We start from the raw sequence: 15,315 nt of genomic DNA, 5'->3' as shown, positions 1-15,315 counted from the left end.
AGCCGGGCCCTCCCCTCCGCCCCCCGCCCGCGCCTTCCGCGGAGGCTCCTTCCCATCACCTCCCCCACCGCCCCCACGCCAACGAGTGGCCGGGGCGGGCCGGTGCCAGGCGGCCGCGGGGGCCCGGCACGCCTCGGGTCAGCGCCCAGCCCGGACGGTGCCCCGGGGGGCGGCGGGGGAGCCCCGGGGTCGCCGCTGCTTCCCCGCCGTGGCCGCCCCGCTCCCCGCACCCTCGCCTCAGCGCCTGCCTCCTGTCCGCGGAAGGCGAGGGGGCGCGCCTCGGCGGGAGGGAGAGGGCCAGGCACGCTCCGAGGCTGAGGGGATCGGGCCCGCCCGGGTCGCCCACGCACCCACCTGCCACGCCGCGGCCCACCGGCCGCTGCAGCGGGGTGCCGGCCGCCGCCGAGGAGCGCTCGCCCCGCGCCCCGCTCCCGCCCTCACCTCCTCTCGCTCCGGCCCGCCCCGTCACCCCGGCAACGCCGCGCCGCTCCCCTCCCTCCTTCGCCGGAGGGCGCCGGGCTCAGGTGACCGGAGGCGGCCAATCAGCGGCCACCCCAGCCCACGTGCCCCGTGGCGGGGAGGCGCGCGCCCTCGGAGGCAGCCGCGGGAGGGAGGGGCCGCGCGGGCGAGGCGGCGGGAGGGGCCGCTCAACCCCCGCCGCCTCAGGGGGCGCCTCGTCTACGGCGGGGGCTGCCCGCCCTGGCGGCTTGTGCCGGCGGTGCTGAGCCAGGCTGGGCCCCTGGCGAGGCACTGGGGTCCCTTTCATCCTGCCGGGAGGATGGCGCTGACTTGCTGTGTGCGCCTGGGTGGCTCCTCACAGGCCGCAGCCGCCGCCCGGTCTCCAGAGGCAGCCTGGGCTTTGGGGGCGCAGCCTTGGTGCTGCTGATCTCCCTCGCGAGCCCTGGCTTCGTGGTGCTTACAGCTGCCCAGCCTCAGACTGTTGGGCTGTGGTTAAACAGGCCCAGCAAAACTTTTTGCTGCTGTTCAGGTGCATGTAGAAAGAGGCCTTGTAACTCACCAAAGTCCTTTCAGCCTATCCCACACAAAGGGTGAGATGGAGGCCCTCTGCGTTCTCCTTTCCAAACTACCTGAGTAGCTTTTTTCCCTTGCTAGCTCAGAATCTGAAATGTTTTTCCATTCTGCAGGTAGCAAGTTACTCAGCTATAAGCAAAGCGTCAATACCAAATGCAAGTGCGGAAATCCAGCCCTTCACAGAGAACAAACTGTTCCATCACTAGAAAGAGTGTGCTTTACTGCTGCTTACTGTTATGTAAATTAGGAGCTTTCCTCAAGTTAGTGATGCTCCAACATTGATGAAGCCAATCTTGGAGACCTTGGAGAGCTGCTACTGCAGGGATTTCAGGTCATTAGTTCAAATGAAAATGTTAATGATACCACTGCAGTCTGGACGACTGTATGGATACGCTGGGAACGGAGTTAGGTTCTGCAGAGAATGAACCAATGGATATACTTGGCTGTAAAGCATTTTCAAATAAACAGAACTTTTGGGAGCTTCTCACAGAGATAGAATTTTGGAGTTTGCCAGTCACATGGACTTTTCTAAAAACAAGTAGCACTTACTGAAAAACAGCAAGATGCTGGCAAAGAGAAAAATGTTTGCTGCAAAATTAGTTGTTTTCAATTAAAGAAAAATTACTAACACAGATTTTACAGGGTTTCATGTAGTTATCTTATAAAAGGCCTTCGAAGAAGAGTTTTGCTTCAGGACCCTTGCCAGAAGAAGTGCCGCAAGAGGCTGAATTTCAGTGAGGAATGCCATACTACGACGCAATGGCAGCACATCTGTTGTGAATGGCAGCTGCTGCACAGCACTGAGCATGCTACATCCTCTCGCTATTTACAGACAACTGTTTTGTATATTATCTCTTTTCTGTAGACACCAGTGAAACGTATTGCATGAGTTTTTCTTAGTTGAGTCATCACGTGTGTTTCAGATACTCGTTTTAAAGTAGTATAGTTAGACAAGCATAGTAAAATATACCAGAGTTCTTCAAGTGTTGACTAAACACTGAGGATTACCATATAAAGGAACATTAAGATCTTCTCATCAGACAGGGGGTTACTGTACTAATGAAATAAGAGCAATGTGTAGTCTGTAACAGTGACATTTAAAACATTCAAGTCTCTATTATATCATGTAATAGATTTCCTCTAAATGTAAAACGGATGACTTAGTTGCATTCATTATTGAAAGATGTTGAAAATTGCAGTTTATTTTTTTTAAATCATGATGCTTCTAAGGAAATGGAAGAAATGAACTGTTAGAGCAACTAGTACAGATGCAAGTACAGAGATTCTCACTACAACAGAGAAAGCAGAAAAGAAATATTTGGAAAGTACTTTTGGCTGACCCCTTTGATAAGACTAAGTTGCGAGACATAGCTGATGTGGAAGCAGAAATTGTACAGCAATAGGAAGTTGTTATCTCCATATCTCAAATGCTAACACGGTTCCCCCAGTCAACTGTGAGATAGATCTATTCTTGTTATGACAGCTGTTGGAAACTGGTGTCAGTATAACTGTGCAATGTCTCGATAGTCTTAACTATTACAAACCTTAAAATATGTTTATGATGTTACCTAAGACACACTGTTTGGAAATGGCTTTATTTATAATCAGAAATTGCTCAAGCTATTTCAGTAAGCAAATGATATACTTGTGAGTCTCCTAGTCAGATTTGTTCAAAAAAGCATTGTGAACTTTTTGTTTCTAAAGACTTAAGCCTGAGGATTAATTAATGTTTATACAGCACTTTGGAAAAGCAAAGTCGCAAGTGCCAAGAATTATTATTATTATTTAATCTTTAAAAGTCAGATCAATGAAAGACTAAACTGCCAGAGAACTGCTATTTAAAATAACAAAGATGCTGAAAATCCTCTCCCCACCATACTTCAGTATGTCCAACTGTGCTTTCATTTCAGTCTTTTACATATAGACAAGCAAAGATATTTTTCAGTTTAAACGGGTTAACGCCCATCATATGTGGGAAGATTATCTAAAATCCTAGGGACTTTTTACAAAATTAAAAAATCTTTTCTTTCTGAAATGCATTTCTAGGGTCTAAATATTGCAAACATTTTTATATGTGAGTCCTACTCATCAGTGTAACCTATCTGATTAACCAGTGTAACTTCTATGCACTTTACCCATTTGTGTGATAGGTCAGATTCTCAGAGTGATAGTTTAATTGTATTAGACTCACATAGCTATTTTGACTTCTGAGGAAAAGAATCCTTACATTATTTTTAAGATTTGCTTCTCTTTCTCCTTTACAGCAAACAGGTATGGTTTGGAAACAATCTTCCTCATAAAGTAAGTGTGCATGTTAGAAAAGTAGCAACAAACAAGACAAGACTGGAAAGGTAGAGAAACTCATCAGTGAAGTATAGAATTAATAAATAAAACCATCTTTCCAGGGTTATAGAGACGTTTCAGTACATCATCGTCATTTAAGGAAAGATACCAAATTTTGCTTTGGCTATGTGTTAAACAATATTCTTCCTTGTCAGCTATATGCACATTATTCATGGAGTGCTAATTACTTTCCTTATAATGTAATTGACTTGTTAAGTCAGAATACGAATTAATTGGTAGTATAGAAAACTAAATGATACCAAGTCAGGCCTAGTTAATCTGGGCCTGGCATATTATCTCTTGATAGTCAGTAAATTTAAAATTTATATATACAAATATAGTTTTAATTAGATGAAACAAACTTTGCAGCCTGACTAATGAAAGCTGACTACATTTATTGGGAAGTGTTGATAACTTAATTTGTTAAAATTGGAGTTTGCATGTTACTATGGTGCATACTGAAATACTAACATCTTGAGGGTCCCGTGGACTGGTAACACTCCTAACAGTGCTTAACAGCTATCACTTCTGTTGGCTTTTAGCTGCAATTTGTTAATAAACAGATGTACTTAAGATGTATATACACTTAAATTTTAGATTTAAGAATATACATCTAAAGTCAGTATTTCAGAAGAACTCACTATCCACCATTAAGACTAGATTTTCAAAGAGCTCAGTGTCTGGAATGTTGAACTTCTTTGTAAGTCTGGCCCCAATTATGGGTTCTAAGTTCTTCTGAAAATATAAATTATATTTAAATACCTACAGAAGAAGCTTGAGTCTTATTTTAACAGACTGACTACAGCTGCAGGCAGAGAAAGAGAACACTTACGGATTTAGCCCAAGCTTACCCAAAAATCTGGACCTTTAAAACTGCAAATGTGTAGTAAATAATCCTAAATCTCTTTGATGATTGCTCCTTTATAATGAATTTCTGGAATAGATGTCTTAAATTTTCTTAAACACAGTACATGTTTATCAATATGAATTTGAGGAACAGAATATAAAATACTGTGAATGGAAATTTCTTCAATGAAATAGGAGCAAAACTTCCATGAAGTTCAGCAAAACCAGGTGTTTGCTCTAGATAAGCTTAATATTTATTTAATATATTTATTAAAATGTCTTAAAGAAAACTTCTATCATCAGGTTAAAATGTTACTTTTATGGTCAAGATTTCTTTTCATATGGTATAGTTGAACTATCATTTCTTCAGTCTTGAGATAAAACCATTTCCCTTTTGTATATAAGGATGTTATGTTTATAAATTCAGTTCTAATAACTTGTGGAAGAGGAGACTTTTTTCGTCTCAAGTATGGAACTGCTAGGATTAAAAGTGTTGCTGGAAGAAGTCACAGTTTAATAAATGCACTGAGAGCAATTAAAGTATACACAGTGTAGGAAATATGGTTGGTCTTTTCTTAGAAAATAAACACTCCCGTAAGTCATGTAATACTTGTATTCAAATATAACCTTACAAATCTATAGACAGTAGGACTGAGCAGCACACACCAAAATCTTACATACCCCTAAAATAGTCATTTTTTTATTATTATTTTGCTTCATTTTCAATTGTTTATACATCCTAGTCTATTCTCAGTATTGCTGGCTGAATTGCTGCATAAATTATATATAATCTTTCAAACTTTGCACTCACAATATGTAGTATTATTGTTTATGTGAGCTTTATAATTTCTTAACATCTTGCAACAAAAAACTGCAAAAAAATACAAAATACAGTACCTGTTATCTGTTGAAGTTTTCCAGTGCCCAGGCTTTCTGCAGCCTAATTTCACACTGCCAGAGCTTCTGTATTAAATGCTTTTACCGCCTTAAAAAAAAAAAAAAAAAAAAAAAAAAAAAGTATGTCAGCACAAGCCCAGACGAAACTCCAAATCCGGGAAAATAAAATTAACCATGCAGATCAAAGGCAGACGAGCACTGAGACCAAATGCCTGTAATCTGATCAGTGATCAGTTGCCATACATCAAAGGCAGTGCTTTGGAGAGGAAAAAGAGCTCCTTTTCCAGCAGGTAGTTGCACTCTGAAATTCTGCCTTTCAGTACTCTAGTTCTTTTGTTAAAAATCGATCACTAGCTTCCCCCCACCCCCCACCCCCCTTTCCTTTCTTGTGCCTGGAGAATGTGCACACGATTCTGAAATGCTTAGAGTTGAGTGGCTGGATCTGTAGCTTTTGAGTTCCCAAGCTGTGTTGTGGATTGTGTGTTGGAAGCTTTCCCCAGTGCCAGCGGGTTCCGCTTTATCCCTTTCATCTCGCTGAGCTGCAGATCCCATGACATCATTCAATGCTGTGGGACTGGTTAGAGAGCTACAATACAGCCTGTGGGGGAATACAGCTAAAGAGCAACAAGAGTTTGCATGATTTCTAATCAGGTTAGGCCATTGTAACAAACCCAAGGCTCACTTCAAAGTTTTCATTACATTAAAGTTTCCTCCCAAGACGGGAGAATAGTGTAGCTATAAGCTTTTCTTAAGAAGATGCTGTATAATTTTGTCTGCAACAGGAATTGACAATTTTCCATGAAGTTCTGCAAGTCAGACACGCAGGTCAGTTTGCTGGGCAGCTGTAATACATGACAGAAAACTACTGCTACTTCTCTCTTCATTGAGGTTTAGAGAGGAAGAAATGGTGTACGTTGTGCACTGGTGTGGTTTTTTTTTTTTCTTTTCTGCTGGCAAAACCAAGCACAATAGGAGTATGTTCAGGTCCTCCCTGCTACTTACTGTGTGGCCTTTTGCAAATAGTTTTATTTGAGCCTGATTCATCTCTGGCTCATGATTTCTTTACATAAATGAGCTGTAAAGCTGCCACAAGCAACTCACAGAAGCTTTTCAGTGTAAAGGCATTTTTTTTAGCTGGGGTAGATTCAAAGTGGTCAGCATTGTGCTGTCAGCAGAGGGAGGCTTTTGGGTGAGTAAGAGTATATTGACAGACATTCTCCGTGCTGCTGCAGTTCACAGAGGCAAGGATTGCTGGAGGGACCTGCGCAGGGGAATTCTCCAGGCTGCTGTGACTTGCACCGTTTCGGTGCAGGCGCCATGCAGAAGAAACGTCCAACCGAACTTCATTTTCTGCGATCTGAGGCAAAGTTAGCTTTTGGCACATAGGTTAAGTCAGTCCTCTGTACTTCAGCTGTTAATAAAACATACAAATATCAAGCAGAATGGCTTTTAGGATCATCAGCCATATTGAAGATGTCACTGAAGTTCTCATAAGCGTATACTCCATACTTTGGGTATATATACCGCATGTGCAGATGAAAGATACAAGCCTGTCAGCTGGTAGACTCCTACAAATATTTGCACACCGAGTAACCGAGAATTCATTTAAAAGGCAAAAGTGAAAAGAGGAAATATGCTAGTCACGGTTGCCTTGAGCATGAAAAACAAAAGCAAACAATCCGCTGATAATGGGCGCTGGATAGCCCAGCGTGAGAGCAATAAAGGAAGCGTCTGGTTGAGATCCCTCGTCCCTTGTGCCCCGTTTGCGGGCCGCAGCCTCGTCCCTGTGGCCGCTGGGAGCGGGCGCTGCGGGTGCCCCCCGCGCCTCCCGCAGCCTGGGGGCTGCCCGGCCCGGCCCTCCCTGCCCAGCCCGCCCCGCTGCTCCCGCTGCCCGCAGCGCTCCCGCAGCGCTCCCGCGCCGGCCGCCCGGGAGATGCTCCTGCTGCACTCGGTAGCCTGGGGAGCCTTCTGCTGGTGGGATGATGTACTGTGGGCAGCACCAGGCCAGCAGTGAGCACTGTGCTTCGTAGTGGTGGTAATTAACATCTCCCGAAAGCTTTAAGATCCTTAAGGCGTGCTATATAATAGATTTTGTTGGTAGTTGGACATAGTTTAAATATTGTTTTGGATCATCTATCCAGGCAGGCCTTTGGGGGATGTTCTGGTAATTGAGATGGAGGAGAGGTGTTGCAGGTACAAAGGAGTATCGTGCAGGTAATGAGTCCAACTTTCGGGAATACACTGCTGGAAAAATATGTAAACAAACCATAAATTTCACTCTTTCTCTAATTTCCACTTCCATCTATTATAAATAAAAGAAAATTATCCAGGCTGCTTAATTCTATTTTACCATTAATTTGTGCCCTTCTGACATACAACTTCACTCTATTCACTGGAAGATTTTTTGATAACAGTCCATTTGTTGCTTTTGTGGTAAAACTGGAAATGCTTATGTTGAAATAAAATTTATGGGTGAGCTGTACAGAACTGAAGTAACCCTTTTCTGTTCATTTCAAAGGTGCTTTTCTTTAAGAACAATACTGTTCACAGCAAGAACCTTTTAGTTCTCTGGATTTTAAGCAAAAGCAAGTCCTGATGGTCTATTTGAGATCTTTGATCTTTATTTTGTACATATGAAAAAAAGAAGGAAGTTTAATTATTACCAATTTAACCTTCTAAAGCTTAAGCATTGCATTTTGCATTTATGACACTTTTTCAGTGTGGAGCCTGACAGCATGAACAATTTGCTATTTCCTCTTCTATGGCTTCCTCAAAATTTTATCAGATGTGTGTAATAATAACAACTGTTGTCTATAATGCAATATTTTTCCAAAGGTTAAAATATTTTTCCCTTACACAAAAAAAAAGAATAATACAAATATATTGTGATTTGTATAAGGCACAGAACAGACTAGTACCAGAGACAGAAATAGAACTATGTAACACAATACGTCACTTTTACACCTTCTGATCATCAGTTCACGCTTCCTCTTGTAGTCACTAACCCAGCAAAGCATTCAAGTGCAAGTGGTCTGATTGAGATCCATTAGACTACTCACTAGGTGTTTGATTCTAATAATGAAGTTACTGGGGTAGGATCTGACCTGAAGTTACTGAAATTGGGTATCCAGCTTGTATTCATTGTTGAGGTATCTAAAAAGCTTTTCTAGAAGTGTGAAACCGGAGGGAGAGAGGTGTCTCTGAAGTCCTGCAGAGGGAGATGCTGTCTTCCTAATTCATTGCTTAAACTTTTCTAAACTTAAACAGAATCTTCCTGAGAAACATTTAGTGGGTTTACTATTGTGTTTTTACTATGTGAGGACTTCAAGCTCTTAAGGAGGTTGCTTCACTTTTCTCCTAAAGGTAGGCAAGAATTAGACAAGGCGCTTACATTTGGCAGGTTAGATCCCATTTTAAGAATTTTTAGGGAAACACAACAAAGCCTAGGGCTGCTATTCATGCCCGAAGTGCTTCATTGGGTCAAAGCCATAAAAGATATTCAGCTGGTAGAAATGAGAACATTCTGGTGATTTTCTTAAATATAACAAAATCTGAAGAAAAATGATTTGTGGAAGAAACAGCCAAACCTATCAAACAATTGTCAGGGGTTATACAAACCCCTGCCCCATGCTTAACAAGGCTCTTCTAGTATTCACGCTGTGCCTAACATACTTGTATTACATACGTTAAATGATTTACCATGGTGCTTTATATAGATGCTATCTGCGCCACTTCACTGTACCTCTTCTGTCAACTTTCCTCTACTTCAGTCCACAGGAGCTCCAACAGACATTCAGAGGAGAGGTCAGGAATCATCCCAGGAAATGCAGTGTCACCGTTATAACCCCCTCGCTGGCCAGGCAAACGTTGTTTGTGCTACCCACAGCCTTTCTAAGTGTGGCATAGATACTGGATATCCTATTATAAATGTCACACTATCAGCACCAGTGCATTTGCAAGCTTTTGTTATGCACATCTACTGGGACAGCTCTTCCCTGATGATCAGCAATGAGCTGCTGATTTATAGAGGTGGAAGACAATTTTCAGAGCCTTTTGTGGCAGGTCAGGACTGGCTCTGAAGCAGCAGTTGTCAATCTAGGCCCCAGCTGTAGTCAGAAGTGCTGATCATCACCCTTCTAAAGTGTTAGGGGGATATTGTTCCGTGAGGCAAGTCAGTCCTGTGGTCAGGAGAGATGCTTTAGAATACCCAAATCCATCCTCCTGCATGATCTGCATTGCCATCCTGATAAAAGCTAGTACCCTGTTTCTACTTGATCACACGGGTGTTGTTAGTCCAGGTATTGCTGATGCCTACTCCCACTCTCTGCTACAGTGCTTACCATCTCCTTGATAGTCATAAGTGTGGTAAGAACTTCAACTACAGCACCTTTAGGCAGAAAAATCAAGACCCTTTGGCATTTCCTGAAAGACTGGCTCACTGTTATCAGAGAGTATGTCATCAGACTTGCCATAATCTGCAACACTCTGCACAGTCATTGCAGAGCAACTTGTTCTAGTTAACACTAGCTTTGAATGGAGCCCCAGCAGGTTTTGATTTTCAGGGGAAAAGCCCTGTTTGCCATTTATATGTTCTGCAATGGCAGGTCTTCAAATTCATAACTTAGGAGGAGAAAACAGCTTTGCTTTGCCTGTCTTTGGTGCTGAATTTTTATTGCTGTTTGCCTGTGGGGTTTTTTCCCCCCTTGGCTCTTCACAGGACCCAGCTTTGACTGGTTCCCTTATGAGTACTCTAAGATCTAAGCAAAATGGAGAGTTTTGGTTCTTGGCTCACCAGGTGAATCACTCTAAGGGAAACCTCAAGGGCATTCCCGCATCTAGATAATGTGGAAGGTTGGGAATTTGGCTTTGAGGTTGTCCTCAAGAATAATGTAGGTGCACCCTGTAGGAAGTATTAGGTAATTCACCTGTGATTGAGAGTCAAAAGTTGTGGTTTTATTCCTGGTTCTATCACATGGGTATGACTGGAGGCAAGTTACTTTTTCTCACTGGGTTAGATTCTTAGTTGTGTAAGTTGTAACTGAAATTAAATCAAAGGAGCAATGGCAGTTTATGCCATTGCTGCCATCCAGTCCCCCCCAGTATGTTTTCCTACTCCTTTAAAAATAATGTAAAGATAATTATTTGTAATACTGTACTTGAGATAATGAAAAAAAAAAAAATCTGTATGAATTCCAAACCAAAATAATCTAGTTCTGAAACTTCAAAAGTTTCTCTATTTAAAGTGTTCTGGAAGAATAATAAGAATAATAAGCATCCCTAGGGCAGGCAATAGTGTGCTTCTCACTTTACTGTGCACTGAAGTTTCACAGGCCTAAACTGTCCTTACACACATCTGAGAAGTCAATCAATGGTGTAAGAGATGTGTCTTTGTAATTGTTACTTATTGTTTCATTAACTGAAAACATAAAGACTTTTCCCTCATCTACACTGAGGTTTTAACTTCTACTGAAATGGTCCGCTGTGATTTTCTGCCTGTTAGGGTAGGTGAAGCTCTGCACTAGCATGCAAACTTTAGTAACTTGGCATTCTTTCCAGAGGTGCTGGTGGAGTTATGTCAATGAACTGACTTCCCCAAAGGATGTTGGAGCTTGATCACCAATATTGTTCATGTAGCTAGAACAGGAGATTTGATAGACCCATGATTTTAGAATTTGTATTTCAGAAGCCAATGGATGTTTTTGAGGCACTATATTTTCAGCCTACTTTTAAAAATATGATGTACCTAATAGCACACCCTTCTCTTCAGAACACTTTATTATCCAACCTGTATCCTTAAAGCATGCTAAAGTCTAAACCAGATTATGACATGTTTTGCTAGATGTTGCAAAAAACAGTACAAAAATCCCCAACAGTCCAAATCCAAATCTAACTGTTCTATAGAAGAGGCAAAGAAAGCAGACTAAGTGGGAAGAAAGGGAATGGAGAAACAAATCTGATAACGTGCAATTAAGTGATCAGTAGTAGAGATCATAGCTGGCCACCTGCCTAGTTGTTATCAAAACACATGTTTAGGAGTATTCCCTTAAGGCAATTCCAGCAAAACAATTTCTAAAAGATCATGAAGTTAGTTTCAACTAAGAGGAATGTTCTTATTTTAGACAAAATGATGTTTATAAATACTTATGTCTGATCACAGAGAGACGGCAATCCCATGACCACACTGCTATCTTCAACATTTGCTCAGTTTTGCCTTTCATTTTCACTGCATAGTTCAGAATTTTCCCTATTTAAATAAACCACCCTCAGTCTATCTCATAGATCTTATACCACTTCTCCCTTCCTCTTCCCTTTTTTTCTGTCAGTCTTAAACAGAATTGGCCCTCTTTCCAATCTTTTTTTCCCCACATGTAATCAAGAACGAACTGACCAGATTTACTTAGGGTTTTTTATTAGTGCTTAATTTTCATTTGTTTTCTAAAATACCATTTTATGCCAGAGCTTTGATTCAGCGGCTTATTTAGTTAAGGCATAAACTTGCAGAAATGTGGTAGTCAAGATCCTCTGTTAATACTTGTTGTTTCCTGTGAGTTATATTAGTACGGACCTGCTAACAGTACAATTCTACTCTCCCTGATTTGTCAATACTTTGGCATCTGGGAGCTCACTTCAATAGTTCAAATGTAAAATCCCATAATGCCTATATCAAATCCTGTACTCCTAAGTACACATTCTGCAAACACAAAGCCAAGTTTCTGTGCCAAGCAATTTCAGTTCCTTAAGGAATGACTGCAAACTATGCGTACTTATTCCTCTACAGTTAAGATCCTAAGAGCCTGAACTTAGCCCCTCAAAAGTTGATAATCATCTTGAAAAGTGCAAAAGGGGTAGAGAGTTGAGGTTTCTTTAATTCCATCCCTACAGCAAAACACTTTAATGTCCATACGTTTAAGCAGGAGACAGTCAATAGGATTTAAGTATATGCATATTTCATAATGGGGGCCTTGTTACTTATGGAGATTCAGGTGTAAAGAGCCTTCCTCAGACAATGATATAGTGGCTAACTTGTAGAGCAGCATTAGTGTAATTTTTGGATGAGTTTCCTAGAGAAAAATAGGTTTATTTGAAGAAATTAAGGACAAGAAGATACACGGATTGTCACCACTCTTAAATAAACAGGTTTGATAAATAGTGCCATCATTAAGAAGACATCTGAACAGAATCAGTCTCAGAAGAAATAGTAACTATATCTATTCCCTAAGCAATTGTCTGCAGTCTCAGTTGCAATACATCATTTTTTCACATATTCTACTTTGAAAGAGTTGACAGATTTGATTATTTTTCTTGTTTTTCCCTTTTTTTCCCCCTGGTTATAGATGATAAACTATACTTTCCCTGTATGATGTGATAGCAGCTTTATCCTACTGTCTATAAGAAATCTTCCATGTTAGCTGCAGCAATAAAAATGCTGAAAGAATAAGGGAAAAGATAAACAAAAGAGCATAACTTATAAAAAGGCTCAGGCTCAGCTGTACTTGCTGCCAGCTTTTTTAAAGCAGATGTTCTTCTGACATTCATCTGGTTTTAGTCTGGACTTTTATGCCTAGTTTGACACACATTCCCTAGCTCACGATTTGTAAAGCTTTCACATTTTTCCCTAGATAAACTGTTGCACTTTTCCTCACCTTAAAACCCTTCATGCTCTTCTAACAAACAAAGAAACATGAAAAAATAGTTTAAAACAACCTAAAAACAAGAGACTATAAAGGCTAAGTGAAGATGACTCAGGAAAAGCACTCATGGGTTCTAATAATATCTGCAAAGTAGTAATATAAGTGACAAGGAGACAGCATTAAGATTTGGTTGGAAACGGTTATGAAGGTATAACAGAATTTTTGAATCAGGAAAATTCTGTGACAGCAGTTTAGCTTAGGAAAGGTAACACAAAAAGTCGTAATCAAGATTGGTGACTATCACCTAATGCACATTAATTCCTTACTGAAATTCCACAGAAAAATCACTTAGAAACCTGTTTATTCTGTGCAGCATGACCTTGCATGACAAAGTGTTTTGTTTCTTGGTTTACTTTTTTTCTATATGCTTGTTCTCTCTCAAAATGTTGAACTGTAGAAATGTGGCTCCATTATTTATGTGATATATTCCATCTTCTGACCTATTCTATGTACTTTGGTGTTAAACACATGCTTTTATCAAGGAACGAACTGAACTTTATAGAATGGCCAAAACCATCAGAAATGTGATAATGTGCCTATTGTACTGCAACTTCACATCATGCTGTATGAAGCAATTCCTCATTTTGTTTATTCTGGACCTGGTGACTTGTTTCATTTGATATCTACACATTCTTGTAATAAAATGAACAGGGAATATGTGTTCTATACCAACATTTGGGTTTTATGTTTTTAATAATCTTTGCTTTTGCACCCTAGAAAATCTGTTACAAAACTGTCTCTTTTGGCACTTAGTATTAATATGTAGCAATTGAAGGGCTCTGTCATCTACAAGGCATTGGATCCCTGGTGTCTTTCACAAGATCACAGCAAATGCCTGGACTAAGCCTTATGCCCCATTGGACTTCTGCCCTATTGCATCTTCATACAGCAATGCTGACCTGAAAGAAAGTCGTCTGGAAGCAACAAACATTGGTAGGTCAGAAAAAATTGAGTTATCAAAGTGATCAGATTCAGAGGGATCAGAGTCCTGTGTGGGAAGTGTCAGTAGGTCAAAGATAGTCGGGCAGCTTGCTGCAAAGGGAAAATCAGTTATTTGAGGGGCTGGAGATTTTGTAAGATGGAACTGTATGGAGATACAGTCTACAAGAGGCTGCAGAATGGGAATGGGTCTCTAGGGTAATGATGGGTTATACACTGAGATCACCACAATATCTCAGTAGAAAGTGTTTTCAGAAATTTTAGGTGCCACCACTACAACAGTTTGCAGTAATCACAATAGAGATCTTGTGTTCAGCTCCTCCTGAACCTGCAGCATCTGGCCCTACACTGCCCCTCCCTTTACTTTTGCAACCCAGAACAGATGTTACTAGCACAGCCTCCCATCTCCAGCAGAAGAAGGAGCAGAGGCTAGAAGCTTTCTGTGTTGTCACATGCTTTTCTCTGTCCTTTGAAACACCTGCTTCTTCTCAGACCAGACTGGAGTATTCAGTAGGGAATCTGTATGTCCTAGAAAGGGAGAGGACGACAAAATGTGGTGCTGTGGAACAAGAGAGCCAAGGGAGGTGAACACAGAGGAGATCTCAGCGCTATGAGAACCAGTCTAGACGCTTTGCAGTATCCACTGTCAGAAGTTATTTTAATAGGATCAGTCCTAGAATGCTAGGTTGGAAGGGACCTCAAGGATCTGGTCCAACATTTCTTGGCAAAAGCATAGTTTAGACAAGATGACCCAGCACCAGCTGAATCTTAAAAGTGTCCAATGTTGGGGAATCCACCACTTCACCGGGGAAATTATTCCAACAACTGATTGTTCTCATTGTGAAAAATTTTCCTCTTGTGTCTAATTGGAATCTCCCCAGGAGTAACTTGTACCCATTACCCCTTGTCTTTTCCATGTAACTCCTTGTAAAAAGGGAGTCCCCCACCTTCTTCGTAGCCACCCTTTAAATGCTGAAACATGGTGATAAAGTCTCCACTAAATCTTTTCTGCTGAACAAACACTGTTCTCTCAGCCTTTCCTCATATGGCAGGCTTCCCAGTCCTTTGATCATCTTTGTGCCCCTTCTCTGGACCCTCTCCAGCCTGTCCACATATTTTTTGTATAGCAAAGACCAAAAGTGCACACAGTGTTCCAGTAGAAATTGTCCTGGTTTCTCCATGAGACAAAAGTGACATTCTGGAATGGCACTGACTATTTGTGCAGAAGATTTAGTAAGACTAAAACACTTATGACTTCATACTTACTTGGTACTGGTATCACAGAAAGATTAAAAAAGTATAACTCATCACTACTACAGGACAAATGGCTATGAAGGGATCTCTGGGAATGGTTTGCTTGGTCTTTGCCATGTTTGTTTACTTCAAGTGAAGCAAGCCTATTATTTCATCAGCTTCTATATGTCTGTCCCCAATACCCTGTTTGTCCAGATAAGGAAAACTAAATCAGTCAAACCAGCTACAGGTACCTGCTGTGCACAGCTATGCCGTACTCACATTCGGGCAAACTGCAGCTACACTGACTTCTGCAAGCCCGGTTAGGCATTAG

At 41.3% G+C, this 15,315-nt stretch overlaps 1 protein-coding gene across 3 annotated transcripts in view; it reads right to left on the bottom strand.

Annotated features, from left to right (window-relative positions):
- TNFRSF19 (TNF receptor superfamily member 19) overlaps positions 1-15,315 on the bottom strand; it is an 86,445-nt gene that overhangs the window by 54,760 nt on the left and 16,370 nt on the right. Inside the window, exons 1-2 of one of the 3 annotated variants that reach the window (XM_080376367.1) lie at positions 5,528-15,315; positions 355-5,206 (exon numbers count right to left, since the gene is read on the bottom strand). The exon at positions 5,528-15,315 is cut by the window's right edge and continues 16,370 nt beyond it. The gene's annotated coding sequence lies outside the window, so the exon portion shown is untranslated. Of the gene's footprint in view, positions 1-354 lie in introns of all 3 variants that reach the window. The other 2 variants (XM_080376366.1, XM_080376365.1) reach the window with 2 other exon arrangements.

Source organism: Falco punctatus, assembly GCF_963210335.1.
Source record: "Falco punctatus genome assembly, chromosome: 2".
NCBI classification, from domain to species: Eukaryota; Metazoa; Chordata; class Aves; order Falconiformes; family Falconidae; genus Falco; species Falco punctatus.
The sequence above is the reverse complement of the archived record's forward strand: the minus strand, read 5'-3'. Positions and strand labels throughout refer to the sequence as shown.